Raw genomic sequence first — 17,934 nt, 5'->3', positions numbered from 1 at the left:
AAAATATAACCTAGTTAAAATTTTCTTACTACATAAATTTTAATTAACTTAATGAGAACATTTCATTTCATTGAAAAGGGCAATGGGGTTATACGTTTTCTGCCAAAAATAGTGACTTTATAGCAATGTCATGGGTGAGTTAAGAAACATTTCTTTCATTTTTTTTGTTCTTCATATTAATTTATTGTTGTTTTACATTAATATAACTATAATAGTCAACTGTATGCTGATGTAATGATTAGGCTAGCCCTTTTGGAATTACATTTGGCATTCCAGATATTTTACCTTATTTTAATATCTAGCCTATTAATTTAGTTTAACAACTTATCTGTGTTTTTCCATTGATCACATCTCCCAGGTGCTTCGCACAATGATGGAGCGGCTTCAGTTGCGACTTCAGCATATTCTCAGTCGACAGCCTCTGGACTTAGACTACTTACAGTTCATATGCACACAAGAGATGGTGCTGTTTAGTGCATTTTCTGATCAGATTGCTCTTCCTGGATGTATTGTGGATGGTCTCACAGAGCTGTACAGATTAGTAACAGAGGAAAAATCAAATAATGTCACAACAGTGTTCATTCAAGTCACTCATGGAGCAGCTGGACGTCCACGTTTTGATGTGTCGCAAGATTATCTACTGCATCTGCTCCATCAAGGCCTTCCTGTGTCATGCATTGCCAGTCTTCTTGGAGTGTCTAGGCGAACCGTATACAGACGGATGTCAGATTTAAATGTCACTGTTAGAAGTCTATACAGCACTTTATCGGATTCAGAACTTGACAACCTTGTTGCTGAAATAAAAGAAAACATGCCACATGCTGGCTATCGGCTTGTTATGGGAGGTTTGCAAGCCAGAGGACATCGTGTTCAGTGGGAGAGAGTTAGGGCATCAATGCATCGTGTTGACACCATGGGCATCCTTTCCCGTTTGAACAGGCTGGGGTGTGTTGTACGGCGCAAATACTCAGTTCCTGGGCCAAAAGCACTTGTCCACATTGATACAAACCACAAACTGATCCGGTGAGTGTGTGTGTGTGTGTGTGTGTGTGTGTGTGTGTGTATCTGTCTGTCGGACATAAACTACTCATTATAGTTGATTTTGTTGTCTAAAAGGAAATGCTAAATTCTTCATGAGAGTTGTCAATTGTATATCTAGGTACAATATAGTCATCTTTGGTGCCATTGATGGGTTTTCCCGAAAGGTAATAATATCTTTTAATAATATCTTTTTTAAACATAAGTCAACACAAAGTCAGCTTGACCAAACATTTGTCACTCATTTATATCCCATATATTCCACAGATAATGTACCTAGGTGCAGCAAATAACAATCTGTCATCTACAGCCTTGGCTTTCTTCCAGCAGTCCATTGAAGAATATGGATTTCCATTGAGGTTCTTTAAAAAAATAACTAAAACAAATATTTACTCACATTATTCCCAACCTGTATGACCTGATATCTTCAGCAAAACCTAATGATAAATGTTTTTGTAACATATATTACTATATTTATTCTGCATGCATTTAGAGTAAGAGGTGATCATGGCGTAGAGAATGTCGGCATAGCACGCCTCATGTTCACTGTACGTGGCACAGGGAGGGCCAGCTTTATTGCTGGAAAGAGTGTGCATAACCAAAGGCAAGTTATTTTTTCTCAAGTCAGTTGCTGTGGTTTCCCTCATTTTTTGTTGCTTGTGGTTGTTTGTAGAACAAATGTAACACAGGTTTCTTAAAATTTATTCACACATTGTTAAAATTACATAATACTTATTGTAGAAAACATAATACTTATGAGACTAGTAATGAGAAATATTGTAGTACTTTTTGACTAATTTATAAATCACCTTTTTTTAAATAACAATCTACAAAACCTGTTTTGGTAACTATTGTTTGCCTTTTTTTTTTTTTTTTAGATAAAACAAAAATTATGCATCATGATTCTTTTTTGCAAACATTATTTAAAAAAGGCTATTATTTGATATCACTCTTTTTTTCCCCAGGATTGAGAGGCTCTGGCGAGATGTGTGGTGTGCTGTAACTTCTGTATACTACAGTGTGCTGCACTCACTGGAAGATGATGGGTTCCTTGACCTATCTAGCAACATACATCTGTTTAGTTGCCATTATGTGTTCCTGCCCAGACTACAAGCTAGCCTGGACACATTTCATGATGGTTGGGACAACCACCCAATTAGAACTGAGGGGAACATGACACCCAATCAGCTATGGGAGATGGGAAACATTCGGCGTACAGTGACAGAGCCAGACCTTGAAAATTCTGAGGTAATAAAATCTCAATGTTAATATTTATAAATACATATTTTAAGATAAAGGTAAAAAGAATTGTAACCATTCTTCTGTTGTAAAAAGACATTTTAGTTTGCTTACCAGTCAATGTTAAACAATTCAGTCAGTTAAGCAACATCACATAAATTATTATAAGGAAAACCTATGGTTTTATCCATAAAGGAATTTAATTTTTTTTTTTTTTTAAAGTAAAATAATGATTGATACAATTAATATCTTTCTGATTTAGGAGCTGTACCTTCAACAGCTTGACTGGGAAGATTGTGGCCTGCCTTGTGACCCCCAACATGGAGTGGTTGTTCCTACAGCTGATAGCCTATTGAGCCCAGAAGAACTAGCAGGACTTCAAGCAGCCATTAATCCCATGGGACCCTCAACGTCATATGGCACCGATATCTATCTAGCAACAATTCACTACATACAGCACGTACTGGGTAAACAGTGAAGAACACTTATTTTTTTCCCTCCAGCGTATTTTGTACATTTTTAACAATGTGGTTTTTTTTTATTATTATTATGTAAACCAATGCAAATGGAAGAAGAGTCAGTGACCAAATATGTGAAAACAGGAAACAAAAACTGAAATTACATGAACACATCATCCAGCACATAGTGGCCAACCAGTGAAGAACAATTAGATTTTTCTTTTTAATCTCTTGTACTTTTAAATAAATCAAGGGAAACAAAAATAAGTTGTGACTGCATACAGTATGCCAAAATAAAAAACAAAAACTGAAAATACATGCAGTCATACAGTACATACTGGCCAATCACTAGAGAACAATTTATGTTTTGTGTTTTTTTTTTTTTTATTCTTTGTAACCGCTTGTACTTATTGCAAAAAAAAAAAAAAAAAAAAAAAAAAAAAAAAGAGTCTCTCAGTGAATTTGGTCTGGATAGATTTAATAGATAATTTGATACTACTAAGTGTAGTTACACCAGCCCAAATCCTGTATCCACTGTACTGAGACAGGCTAGTAGTTCTTTCTTGAATGCTGGGAAATCGCGATATCGGGATGGAAGCCGTAGGGTCTCAAAGCATGTAGATGCCTTAGGTAGGTTACAATGTGTAACCTCCACTTTGATGGAAGCAGTAGGAACTTCCCAACCCACCCAGAACTTAATAAGGGCTTTCAGATCAGGGCTGGAGGCTGTGAGAACAGATACAAAGCAAAATGTGTTTATTTTTTTTCTCTCAGTCTCTTTTTCTTTCCCTCTCAGACTATATATATATATATATATATATATATATATTTCTGTGTGTGTTTTCATGTCTATTTGTTAATGATAGCCCTGTACAGTAAAATGTTACATCTAGACATTTGGGGTAAGATGGACCACCAGAATTGGCACAGAAGGACCCAAGTGGCATGTTAGTAGTGTTATTAACTTAATATTTATTATAATTCATGATTATTTATTTAGTTCATGAATTAGGCCAACTGAGTAAAATCACTCACTTTGCATTTATAGAGTTAAGATAATGACTTATCTTCAGATAAGATATGGGCAATTAAATGAATGTAAATTTACATATGTTTGTATATGAAATACACTAAATTTAACTTTCAGATGAATCTCTATTACTGTAATCTCTGGTCTGCCTGTCATTGGTTATTCATATAAATTGTCAAAATATGGTTAGAATAGTTGATACTTTACATTAATGACACTTCACTATCTCTATCTATCTATCTATCTATATCTATATATATATACATATATATATATATATATATATATATATATATAATGTTAATAAGAATATCAAGTCATTTATACATTCTGTACTTTACCTCAGTGGGCCATCTTACCCCTCTTTAAGTATGTGTACATTTTGTGCTATAACAACTAAATTAGTACATTTTCCAAAAATAACAAATTGGTTGATGCATCATCATCCTTAATAAACTTCTCAATATGTAAAAATTTAAATGCATATTATTCTTAGGAGGCATCTTCCTCCATCTTACTCTATATACACTCTAAATTGACTGAATTGAAAGTAATCCTGTACCACTTTCGATGAATTGACGAAGGTAACCAGCAACCCGACTCTTATCTTCCAAGGAGCATTCATCATCGTCCTCGTCATTGTTTTCCACCATGGAAGGCCAGATGATGCAGTTTAGGACAAACTACAGATAAAAATGACAAAAACAACATTTGAGAATTGTGTCAAGTATAATCAAACATGCATATCAAGAATCACATAAGAGAAGCAAGCCAGCTGCAGTTTAATTTAGGAACTTATCCCATGAAAGGAATAAAATAATTGTAATATGTTCCTTGAGGTTTGTTTATATTGTTTTTTTTGCACAAAACAAACACACACATTTATATACATTGTGACTTTTCATTATTTTACTTAAAGTAGTCACATTAAAAAGGTTAACCACTAGCATTTAGATTGAAATACCAATGCCAGCAAACGTTTGTTCTATGTAAATATATATATATTTATTTTTTTCTTAGATGGAAAATGTTGAATCAAAAAATAGTGTACCCAAAATAAAGTTAAGAAACCCCCAATGTCTTTGAAACTTCTCCCATAACAAACAAAACAAAATGTCTTAGATGTTGGATGATGATCCTTTCCTTAAAAAAAATTGTCACTGAAAAAAAACATTGAGTGCGTTGAAATGTGTTGATTTAACGACTGGCAGACAATTGAGGAACGAAACTTCCTAATGATGGTGTCCAAAAAACTGAAAATCTCATTCAGACAGCACCCCAATTAGCAATGTCCAAACAAATCAGGTATCTGGACAATAAAGAAGTCCTTCTAACAAAACAATACAAAAACACCAAAAACAAGTGTAAGAATTTCAAACATTCTGAAAGAAGACAAACAATTGTTTTAAACATACTCACAGGCTGAGCTTAAAACTAAAAGTTTCCCAACCAGGACTTCACAAGAAAATACAAACAGTTTGAAGTAGCTCCAAGGAACCATGCGGTCCCTCTACCACAACTGAATCTACTTCTTCATTCAACCACTCACCTATTATACATTCCAGGTGTCTAATCAGCGCCCTCTAGTGCCCTGTAGTTCCATTACAACAGTATTTTTATTACCATTTTTCCATGTATAATAAAAATACAAGTGACAGACATTTCATTCTGTTACATACCCCCTCCAGTGTTTAAAAATTTGTCACATCCGTGGCAAATTTTCAAGTTCTGTACATGATATGTATCAGTGACCGTAGGATCAGACATAAAAGAGATACGATAGTTCACAGGTCCTAATTTTTTTACTACTTTTGCTGGCCCTTTCCATCTAGGAGATAATTTGGCCATGAAAGCATCCTCAGCCTTGGATAACGGATGAGATCGCACCCATACCACATCTCCTACACAGAACTCTTGATTCCTTCTGCGCTGGTTATAATACCGTCTTTGGTGGTGTTGTGCTTTCTCCACATTAGCTTTAACCAGGTCCATTATCTGAGAATGCCGTTCCAAAGTACTATAACTCGGATGGTCAGGATCAGGTGGATGTTGGACTGCTCGTTCCAAAGGTCCTTTTAATTTTCTTCCAAGAGCAATTTCCGCTGGTGAATATCCTGTGCTTTCTTGCCAAGCTGAATTCAGTGCGAAACGAAATTCAGGAATCCACTGATCCCAACTTCTGTGGTTCTCTTGTACATAGGACGCCAGCATTGTTTTGAGATTCCTATTGATTCGTTCTGTTAAGTTAGTTTGTGGGTGATAAGCCGTTGTTAATTTTTGAATGACTTTCCATTGTTGACAGATATTGGCAATAAGATTCGACGTGAACTGCTTTCCACGGTCAGACACAAGGTAAGAGGGTGTCCCCCACCGAGTGAAAATTTCCTCAATGAGAATTCGAGCAATGGTAGGAGCTTTTGCAGCTCTCAGCGGAAACAGCTCCACCCATTTCGAAAAATAGTCCACAACTACCAACAAGTACTCATGTTGCTTGGAACTTCTAGGGAAAGGACCCATTATGTCAATTCCCATCATGAATCCGGGCTCCACTACTGGTACACTCTGCAGCATACCTGCAGTTTTAGTTGTAGACGGCTTGTATTGTTGACATACAGTACATACTTTACAATATTGCCAGACGTCAGTTCTTATGCTAGGCCAATACACGAAATCAAGCAGCCTCATCAGGGTCTTAAACCTTCCTAAATGGCCACTCAGAGGATTGTCGTGCGCATAAGATAAGAACATCTTTCTAAAAACAGCCGGAACTATGATTTGCAGTTTTTGTCCTTTCTTTCCTTCTGGAACACTTCTGAAAACCACTCCATTCTTGCACACATAGTGGACACGCATTGCATCGTCACTTTTTCTTTGCTGGTTGCTGGATAACAAATCCTGGATCTCTTTATCATCATTCTGAGCTTGGCTGATTTGTTCAAGATCAACTGGTAAGTCATAGGTAGGTGCTGTGTTTAAAAAAAGAAAATTGGGTTCTGTATAACATTGTCTCGACAGGGCATCAGGAACAACATTACACTGTCCTTTACGATAACGTACAATGAAATGAAATCCCTGGAGCCGTATTGTCCACCTTACTAGCCTGGAGGATGGCTTTGGATGTTGAAACGCCCAGACCAGAGCAGCATGGTCGGTTACCACCTCAAAAGGTTTACCTTCCAGGTAATGGCGCCATTTTTCAACAGCCCATACCACTGCCAGACACTCTTTCTCTGATGTGGAGTATGCTCTCTCTGCTCCCCGCAAAAGCCGGGATGCATAGGCCACCACACGTTCTTGTCCTTCATCTTCTTGTGTTAAAACCGCCCCCAAACCACACTCACTGGCATCTGTCTGGACTTTGAAAGCACGGTTAAAATCAGGTGAGATTAAAACCGGAGCACAAATGAGATCTTGTTTAATCATCTCAAAGGCTTGTTGACAATCTTCAGTCCAGATCCATTTCGCACCTTTTTTCTTTAGAGTGTGAAGTGGAGCAGCTTTCTCAGAAAAATTCTTAATAAACCTGTGATACCAGCCTGCAAGACCCAGAAATCTTTGGACCTCCTTGACTGATTTAGGTACTGGGAATGACTGGACAGCCGATATCTTCTCAGGATCTGTCTTGACTCCATCTGCAGAGATAATATGGCCTAGAAATGTCAGTGATGGCTTGATGAAATTGCATTTCTTCAGATTAAGAGACAAACCAGCTTTCTGAAGACAAGCAAACACTTTCTGGAGATGCTGAATGTGGGCTGAAATAGAGGAGGAGTAAATTACAATATCGTCAATGTAGACCATGCAGAATTTGTTTTTGTGCTCTCTTAGCACCTGTTCCATAAGTCTTTGAAAAGATGCTGCTGAGTTTTTAAGTCCGAAGGGTAGACACAAAAATTCATATAATCCTGAAGCTGTACAAAACGCTGTTTTTTCAACACTGGACTGTTCCATCTCCATTTGCCAATACCCACTTTTGAGGTCCAAAGTACTGAACACCTTGGCTCCTCTCATTGATTCCAGGATATCAACAATTTGTGGCATTGGATAGGCATCCAGATGAGTCTTTGCATTCAGTCCTCTGTAATCTACACATAGTCTCAAATTCCCATCTTTCTTGTCTACCACCACTACTGGTGATGCCCACGGCGAAATGGATGGCTGGATGATTTTCTTTTCTAGAAGTTCTTTCACTTGCCCTTCAATGAAATCATTTTTATAGGTGGAAACCTTATATGGCTTTTTTCTTACCGGATGCTGGTCAGTTATGATGATCTGATGTTGTATAACATTAGATCTGCCTAGGTTCTGTGTGCATACCGTTGGCCATTCCAACATCAGATCTTCAAGCTGTGCTTTTATCTCCGGGGTTGTTTCAGCATGCTTTGCAACTTCGACAATGAGATGATGGTCTGCTTCACTAATAGTAGGAGATGTATCCGCATCCATTATAGCCATGTAAAAATGGTTGGTGGCTGGTCCATCATGGGAGTAAAAAGGGAACGTGCATTTCTTTTGTGCAACATCAGGAAGATGAAAGTGCAAAGTGCTAAAATCCAAAACCATCTTAGTTTTTTGCAAAAAGTCAAGACCCAGGATTACTGATACTGCTAAATCCTTATCTTCCATCACAAAAAAATCCACTTCATATTTTTCCTCCTTCAGTTCACACATCCATCTCACCTGGCCGATAGCTTTTTGGGACTGTCCATTGGCTAAAATAAAGCTCTGCTTGCTGGTAGACAGCTGATCATCACCTTTTTTGGTCAGCTTCTTCCAGATCTTAAATTGGACGAGTGAAAAAGTACTTCCGGTATCAATTATGGCATTGATGCTAGTGTGGTTGATGGTCAGAGACAATTGAAGATTTTGATACTCCTTTTTAGAGTTTAGGTGGTCCATCAGCATTAGTTGGTTATCTTGAGTTCTTCTTGACATCGCCGCAGTTGACTTCCTGCTCTGCTCCTCGCTGTTAACCAGACTCCAGTGATTTTTAGCTCCCATCCAATCCTTTTCAATCTGTGTACCCAAACGAACCAATTCATCCACTGTTTTAGCAGAGCTCCTTAGCAAACTAGCCAATCTTGGGTTGCAATTTCTGAAAATCGCATGCACAATTTCTTCTTCATTCATATCAGGCTTGTTTCTCATACAAAGGGCTCTGTAGTGATATGCAAAATCCCGAATACTTTCTTTGTTTTGTTGTCTTCTACTTACAAGTCTCTGTGCAGCCACTTCTTTAAAATCCTCATTCAAAAATGCAAACAAAAACTTCTCCTTAAAAGCTTTCCATGCATGTATGTTTTTCCGTTCAGCACTCCACCAGTCTTTTGCAGTCCCTTTCAATGCCACAGAAAGTGATGCCAGCAACTCATTGTTAGACAGAGGTCGAAGATTGAGATACTCCTCAACCCTCTCAATAAACACAACTGGATCATCCAGACTTGCATTGATAAAGCTGGGGAACTCCAACTTAACCGGTGGGTTGTATGTTGCTGGTATGGTAGGAAGGGATAGGTATTGTTGACTAGCATGAGGATCTTGAATCTGGCTCTCCACAGTTTGTGCCGTCTTATGTTGACTAGACCTCTTTATTGAAAAGGGGGTAGATGAAAGTGGTTTCAGATCTTGAATCCTCTGATCTAGTTGTTTATCTCTTCGTTTCAAACAATCAACCATGCTCTGACCTAAGTCTGCTATTTTACTGTCCATTTGTACTTTTATTCGATCAATTTCCCTTTTCATTCGATAGGTAATTTTATCCTCTAGTTGTCTCATCATATCTTTTACAGTGTCTTTAATCACAAAATCACTCACCCGATGCTCGATATCGCTAAGGTGTTCTTCAATGTTAGTTAAACGTTGTGTTGTTGCCATTCCATTTGGATGCATCTGCTCCTCATCGAATTCTAACAGTGGAGGTGGTGGTGGAAGTGCAGTAAAATCATATGACTGGACAGGTAACATCCCTTGTACTGCCGCCATTTCTTTCTCTTCTTCTGAGTCAATATAAAGTCCACTAAATGTGTCAATCATATCATTCACAGGATCCCTCATCTGAATGAATGCATCCCCGGAGAAATCAGCAATGGGCGCAATCTCATCCCCATCCATTTTAGACTAATGGGTTTGATTTGTTTCTGATTTAATAAAATAACGTTTGCTGTCAAATCACTTGTTCAATCCGTATTATAATTGCTTAGTGGTCCCTGTTCGGGCGCCATTATGTGACTTTTCATTATTTTACTTAAAGTAGTCACATTAAAAAGGTTAACCACTAGCATTTAGATTGAAATACCAATGCCAGCAAACGTTTGTTCTATGTAAATATATATATATATTTATTTTTTTCTTAGATGGAAAATGTTGAATCAAAAAATAGTGTACCCAAAATAAAGTTAAGAAACCCCCAATGTCTTTGAAACTTCTCCCATAACAAACAAAACAAAATGTCTTAGATGTTGGATGATGATCCTTTCCTTAAAAAAAATTGTCACTGAAAAAAAACATTGAGTGCGTTGAAATGTGTTGATTTAACGACTGGCAGACAATTGAGGAACGAAACTTCCTAATGATGGTGTCCAAAAAACTGAAAATCTCATTCAGACAGCACCCCAATTAGCAATGTCCAAACAAATCAGGTATCTGGACAATAAAGAAGTCCTTCTAACAAAACAATACAAAAACACCAAAAACAAGTGTAAGAATTTCAAACATTCTGAAAGAAGACAAACAATTGTTTTAAACATACTCACAGGCTGAGCTTAAAACTAAAAGTTTCCCAACCAGGACTTCACAAGAAAATACAAACAGTTTGAAGTAGCTCCAAGGAACCATGCGGTCCCTCTACCACAACTGAATCTACTTCTTCATTCAACCACTCACCTATTATACATTCCAGGTGTCTAATCAGCGCCCTCTAGTGCCCTGTAGTTCCATTACAACAGTATTTTTATTACCATTTTTCCATGTATAATAAAAATACAAGTGACAGACATTTCATTCTGTTACAACATATACAAACCACTAGCATGTCAAAAGATGAGGGCAAATTTGATTTCTAATGTCATGGCCCCTTTAAATTAAGATTTCAACCACTTTGAGATAATTAACGAAATGATGTACCTCTGAGGTCAACACATCATTTTTCTCACGTGGAAAAATGAGTGGAACCACATCTGGACGCTGACAAATTAGTGGCCACAGCATGGTCTCCTTCAGTCCTTTTCGTAGTTGCTTGATTTGCCTCATAGTTCGTCCGATTACCTAGGAAACATAAAAATAAACAAAAAACATTATAGAACAGGTTAAGACAACTCAAAATTGTTCAGGTTTGTTCAAATGCATATTACCGCATGATGTAGAAGCCTCTCATAGAGCCATCGTCGATTAGCACTGTTCATAGGAGGAAGGTCCCATGAAAAGCACAAATCATTAATGCTCTCCTTCTCTTCAGGTGTTAGTTCAGAGTCCCCTTCAAGCTTAAAATCAGATGTGGTTTAATAAAAGTGACTGAAATAAGCCAGTGTTTTCAGTTATTTACATCTGCTGCATGAATCAACAAATATCACACAACAAATATCCAAAGGCAGAATACATACCAGCATAATTTTCTGACGCAAATCAAAATCTGGACAGTCTGAAATATGTACAACAGCAGTTTCAGCACTGCCACCTGAAATTACATGGACAACAGCGGGGCTGAGTCCGGACAATGGTGGTCCTCCATGAAGAAAGCAGTGGCCAATCATTTTACCAGCCATCAAAAAAAGGTCACTATCCACCAGATAGGCAGATGAAGATGGTACAAGGTGTTCTGGCTCTCCATCAAAAATCCTTGTAATGTTGGCATTTCCTGAAAAACAAGCAAAAAAGACACTTTGTGGTCACACACCGAAGGAGATTAAGTTTAGACATGGCTGACACAAAAATTGATGAAGTAGTGGCATACCAAAATTAAGGTGAAAACCACATTTCAGTTTCTGTGTAATCATTGAAAATAAGAAACGGTTAACACCCTCTCCAACAGCAGGGTCCCCTAGGAAATACAAATAGTATAAATAATATTGTTCTTGATTACTTCAGATAATATACATTAAAAAGTTAAGGAAGTAACCTTCAAGCCTGGTTTTCAGAGGACATGCCCATTTCACATTACATGCTTTGTAAAAAGCGATGAGAGTTGCTTCTTGGTCTGAGATACTGCTTGTAAGGTCCATATGCAAGTACAGTGGTTTTTCAGATGCATGAACTTGGAGTACAGACTTCCTGAACAATTCAGCTGCCTTTATGGGGCCTGGCACAATTTTCCAATCTACAAAAGAAAGAATAGCAGTCTTAATGAGGGAAAGGTTGTCATGAAATCAGACTATTGGCACTGGATACTTTACAACATGACATTCTTTAAGAAAGTTTGCTTGTTTTAGTCTCTGTTTGAAATTGTACTTGAATATCATTAAAAACATCTTATTTAATATGCTACAAACCCTTTGTTTCATCAGTAAAATCAGACAGTGATGCTGAAGTTGTTGGCAGATTTTGGTAGTTAGTGGTCTGGGAAGCTATGCCTGATGGACCAGCTTCGTCTGCAGTGTCAACATCCACTGTCTCAATGTCTGACAAATCCCATTCAGGACACTGGCTGAAAAGCAAAATGAAAAGAAAAATACAATTGTTCTGATCAAGATAAAGACTTTTAAAATTGGTCAATTTGAATATTTGCCATAAAATTACAACTGCTTTATAAATAACACTAATCATTAATGCTTGATTGTTAGCGAACTCTTTGTGTTCAAATACAAACCTTTCCCCACAAGCACTGGCGTGAATCTCGATATAATCAGGAGGGTACGGAACTTGGCATATTGGGCACTTTTTACTTGTGTCATCTTTGGCATCTTTACTGGGGGTATCACTATTGCTAGATATTTCAGAGAAAGCTTAAAAAAAGGTAAAGAGGTCAATTCAACAGTAGCACACAACCAATACATTGGTTGTTTAATAAGAAGCATAAAAAAATAAGAATGACAAAAATAATAAAACTTTGTTTAATTTTTTTTTTTTTACAGTTGAGGTTAGTCTAAGTAATTATAATTAAATAATAAGTGTTATCATTAATACTTACAGACATTCTGAGTACTTGCTTCCAAGCAATCACTTGATTCGTCATCTTCTGCCTCCTAAACAGACAAATTATTTTACATTTAAATTAATTAAATAAAAAAATGCAATAATAAAAATAATTTAGAACGGAAAACGGAAACGGAAGTTCAACTGCAAACTTACGTGATCATCTGGCTTGCTACAAGACTCTACATGTAAAGCCAGAGCTTGTAAAGGCAAAGATTCACCACACATTTTACACTGTGATTTCGGCATTTTGATGAACTCAGGAGCATCAAAAGGAAGAGGTTGTGTATCTATTTCATCCTGAATTGGAACAATGAAAAGCATATGCCTTCCATTATTAGATGAACTCTTGAGCAACTTCGCTGTATATCCCTCTGATTCAGGAGGGATCACTGTCAGCTTTCTTTGGCCACTTCCACCTTCAATAAATGAACAACACAACGCATTGTCATTTTTTTTAATGTACTCAATAGACAACAAGGAAATACAAGAGCTTATAACTACTGACCTGATGCTTTATATAAAAGCCATCCACCTGCTAAATTCTGTAATTTCGGATACTCAGATGTCAGAGCTGCTGTAATCTGCAGGAAAACATTGTTAGCAATGCACACATCAAATACATTGGGTCTCATTCACTAATAATTGTGTAAATTATTAATTTATACACACATTTGAACTTCTCACGAAAACTTTCCTCCTAATTTACTATTTCCTCCTATGCACAACGTGCATATACATATGAATTTGTTGTTAAACTTGTTCTGATGTTAGTGAATTTGGAGTATTCTAAATGATAACACCTCCAGACTAGGTCCATATAAGTGCTTTCCTTCACAGCCTTTTGTCAATGAGTGTCATCAATACCACACAACCCCATATGACGATGTGTATTGACGCACTCTTGTCAGATATTTGAGCAATGTCAAGAGCCCAGTCCAGAGCACAATAAAATAGTTAACAGAGCTCTCATTAGCTGTTATTCACAGAAAGCTAGCAGCTCAAGTTATAGCACTTGAGATAGTCTAGCACATCTTTTTTTAATTGTTTTACAAAGTATGATGACAATTTTAAGACTAAATATACATTTTATCACAATTATATGCATTTATATTTAATATATAACTATTATCCTAAGATAAAACATACATTATATATAGGTCTATAGCCTATATATAGATTATATATAGATTATTAAGACCAGACAAGTGATTCCTACATGTACTTTCAGTTTTTTTTCTGAAAGTTCACTCTTAAATTTAGAATAAATTTTACTATGGAAGTTTTAGTAAATCATGATTTGTTTGTGAAAAAGTTTGTACATGCTTAGTGAATGAGACCCATTGTTCTTGCTTACAAATTCTACATTTTATGCTATATATTATAAAGCTATATCTCTTACCTCTTCATGATTGCTGTTGTCGGGTAAAGAAATGTGGCGTTTACCCAACCCTGCCATTAACAGTTTAAGTTCTAGTGATCCCTGCGGAGTCCTATCGGTTGGTGCTGGGATTAAATAAAATTGCAGACTAGTATGCTTTGAGGGGGCTGGAACAGATTTAGTCACTGGAGTAGGAAATCTACGTTTTCCAGTGTTTTTTTCTCTTCTGAACATACTAGGAAAGGACCTGTAAAAGTGTTCAAAAGATGGTCATTAAATATTTTCAAAACAGCTTGTTTTGCTACATGATATTACAAACAGGTGTGTCTTACCATATTATTTTAATGTATTATCTATGAATCTATTATCTATTAATTATGAACACAATGGTTTGTAAAGCAAACATTTTCTTCTCGTTATTTCCCTACAGCAGCTTATGAACCAGAAGTCTAACACAATACCAGAAAACATTTTACATCCGCATTGAAAAATAAGGTGGATAATTTAAGAAATAATCTCTAACCTAGTCATCTCCTGCTGGACACTGGGCTGTCTCAAACTCTGCTGATTCTGTCTTCCAGACTGAGTGGGAGTCAAAACACGGGATTGGCTCGGCCCCTGAATCTGCACCTGTTGTTCCTGACCAAGTGTGCCTGTTATGAGAGATAGCAAGTTCCTTGCTGCACTTTCAATAAGTGCATACTCTGGCTGTTGATAAAAAGAAAGTGAAAACATATTAAAGATTTTTTTTAAATATATGTTAGGGGTATAACAATACACTAGGGTTGCACAGTATACTTATTAACTAACATGCAGGAACTAACATGTAATTAAGGTGGTGCTGCAGTACTGCATTCATGCAGTAATTCATATGACTCATGTCATAGTTACATTAGTTGTTCATTAGTTCTTGATTAATACATGTCTTAACTAATCATTAGTTCATAGTCAAGAAATTATTAATTCATGTATGCATGATCATTCATGAACTGTTATTGTAAAGTGTTACCTGCTGAATGTTCTGTGCAGAAACAAAAAAATCGTATATGGACAAATTACATAAAATTATATTTTTAATATCCTGCGATCCAGCAAAGGTATGGAGAACGGATAAATGTTAAAAAGGCCTAGCTTAAATGTTTAGCCATGCCAAGCCATTAACTGATCAGTAGCGTTAACAACTTTAAAGCAGATATTGTGAATTTTACTGACATTGTGGTAGAGTCAGCATTGTGAAAACATTAAATGGATAACTGTAAATACAGTAAGACAGAAACTCACCTGTTCCCCGCTCATATTTCTTGGACATAAGGGTAAACCATATAAACACGTTGTTTGAGGTCTCGGGAGAATAGAGTAAATTGACCGATAGCGCCATCTGCTGTTTTGGAAGAGGAAGTTGCTCCATTGGATTTGTGAGAAAATACGTTGGGCGCATTTGTGAGAAAATCTGTCTGCACACGTGTGAGAAAGCCAAGTTTTCCTCGTAAAAAATATATATATTTGCAACACACAATGCATATATTTGTTATACCTCTGCATTTTCTCTCAAATTGACTTGTGTTTGTGCATATTACTTTTTGTTTGTTTGCAAGTCGATTTTTTCTTTGCAAAGCAGATTGTGTTTGTTTGCAAAACACTGGATTTGTTTGTTTAATTTTGGCACATAAATAACTCCATACCTTTCCTATTTTCTTCCCATTGTTGTTGCCATTGTTTCTTTAATTTATTTTTAATAATACTCTTAATTTCTGTTCTACTAATACTAACTGTAAAATCAATTTGATTATTTTTAGTAACTTCCTTTGCTATTTTATCTGCTATTTCATTTCCCTTAACTCCATAATGTTTTCAACGTCATTGCTTTGCCACCAATGAGATGAGTTGTGGGAGTTACGTTATCTCGACATTATTAATTTACCTACAACCAATGAGAAAGCATGTGGGCGGGGCGACACGTGCAGCCCCGCCCCAGATTCAGCAACGCCTCGATCTGCAGGCTGCAGACAGGGGCTTCTCCTCGGAGACAGTGATGCACGGAGGGTGGTTATATCCGCGGGTCTGGTAATAAAAAAATGCATTATAATTACTTGTGGGTGGGTCGAGCGTGGATGAGATAAATCAATAATGATGTAAACATTAACTACATTTTTTAAAATCTGAACCTGAGTTATGTGGTCAGGACTGTGGCGCGAGCTTCTTTTTAAATATATTTTGATGATTGCACCTGATGCGACCGTCCTCTCCGTCACCTCAGATACTGCGAGTTTATAACTATGGTCACGTTCAGATGTCAGTAAAAGTTTTTTTTTTTCAGCATGGATTTGGCTTAAAAGCACGAGTGGTTAAGCCTATATACTGTAAGTGTGCAGCGATGTGAAGATTAGATTTTAAAATGAACCATCCATTCATCATATCATCATGCAAAACTAAGAATTAGAATAATTGTAATAGAAAGATCGTGTGCGGTTAGCTAAATCAGAGAAAAATATAAGTGCGGGTGGGTGGCAGGCAGATTACACTATTGCCTGATTTTGCTTTATTTCGTCGTCAAAAGTATGATTTTGCACTTTCTTGTCATCAAAAGTATTCTGAAACAAGTCACAACTGAGCCGCTGTGCATCTCCATTTAAACACAGCGGTGTTTCGTTTATGAATGAACGTGCGTTTTTAAACGAATCTACTGAAATGATTCAATTTCCCGTTCATAAAGAGAGTCATTTGCTTTATTCAGGAATGAATCAGCTGCTCGAACGAATCAAATGATTGATATGATTCAGTAATTAAGTCAGTTGCTGCGTCCCAATTCGCCTACTTATACTATGCCCTAAAAGTATGTACTCTTTTTGTAAAGAAAAAGTACATACTTTTGAGTATGTAGCAGAATAGTAGGCAGGCTTTGGGACATACTACTTCGTCATAACTGCTTCTTTAATGGACGCTCTGTTGCTTAGTTACCTGAATCCTGTCACTGTTTAAACTGCCCTGTCAATCATCACAGTTAACATCATATACATTTAGTTTAATTTGATTTCCTACCGTATTAGAGAGAAATGAAGAGGCACGTTCTTTCACGAGTCTTTCATGCCGAGGACTCTTATTATGCCTTTAAACGTTAATGACCAAACCTATCATTATAAAAGTTCATAATGTTGCTGCACATGAAATATAACGCGGATAACATTAATCAAATATTTTTTATCAGGTTACAGACTGATTATTTATCACTCAAACCCATTTCTCTACCTGTCCGTTGGTCGCGTATATCCTCCATGTTTGTAGTTTTTTAACACTTTTTATGCGTGTTTGTAGTTCTAATCGAATCCTCGTTCATCGCGCAATGTGTTGTGGGCAATATTAGCCGTTAGAGTGTGCATTGATCCGCACTTCGAATGCCGAAGTTAAGTAGTAGACCATCCGGGAATCTTTGGAATACTTTTTTAAACATACTACGATTTGGGACATACTAATTCTATTTTCGAATACTATTTAGGACGGATAGTATGCGAATTGGGACGCAGCAACAGTCTTGCCGCCATCTGCTGGCAGGTCCTCTCAGTTATATAAATCATTTAAAATTTCTGTATTCAAAATTTTATTTAAAACATTAAAGGTTGTATCAGCGATTTCTAGCCTAAAACATAAAGTGTCAATTTCAGCTG

The sequence above is a fragment of the Garra rufa genome, chromosome 8 (genome assembly GCF_049309525.1).
Source record: "Garra rufa chromosome 8, GarRuf1.0, whole genome shotgun sequence".
Lineage (NCBI taxonomy): Eukaryota > Metazoa > Chordata > Actinopteri > Cypriniformes > Cyprinidae > Garra > Garra rufa.
The sequence above is the reverse complement of the archived record's forward strand: the minus strand, read 5'-3'. Positions refer to the sequence as shown.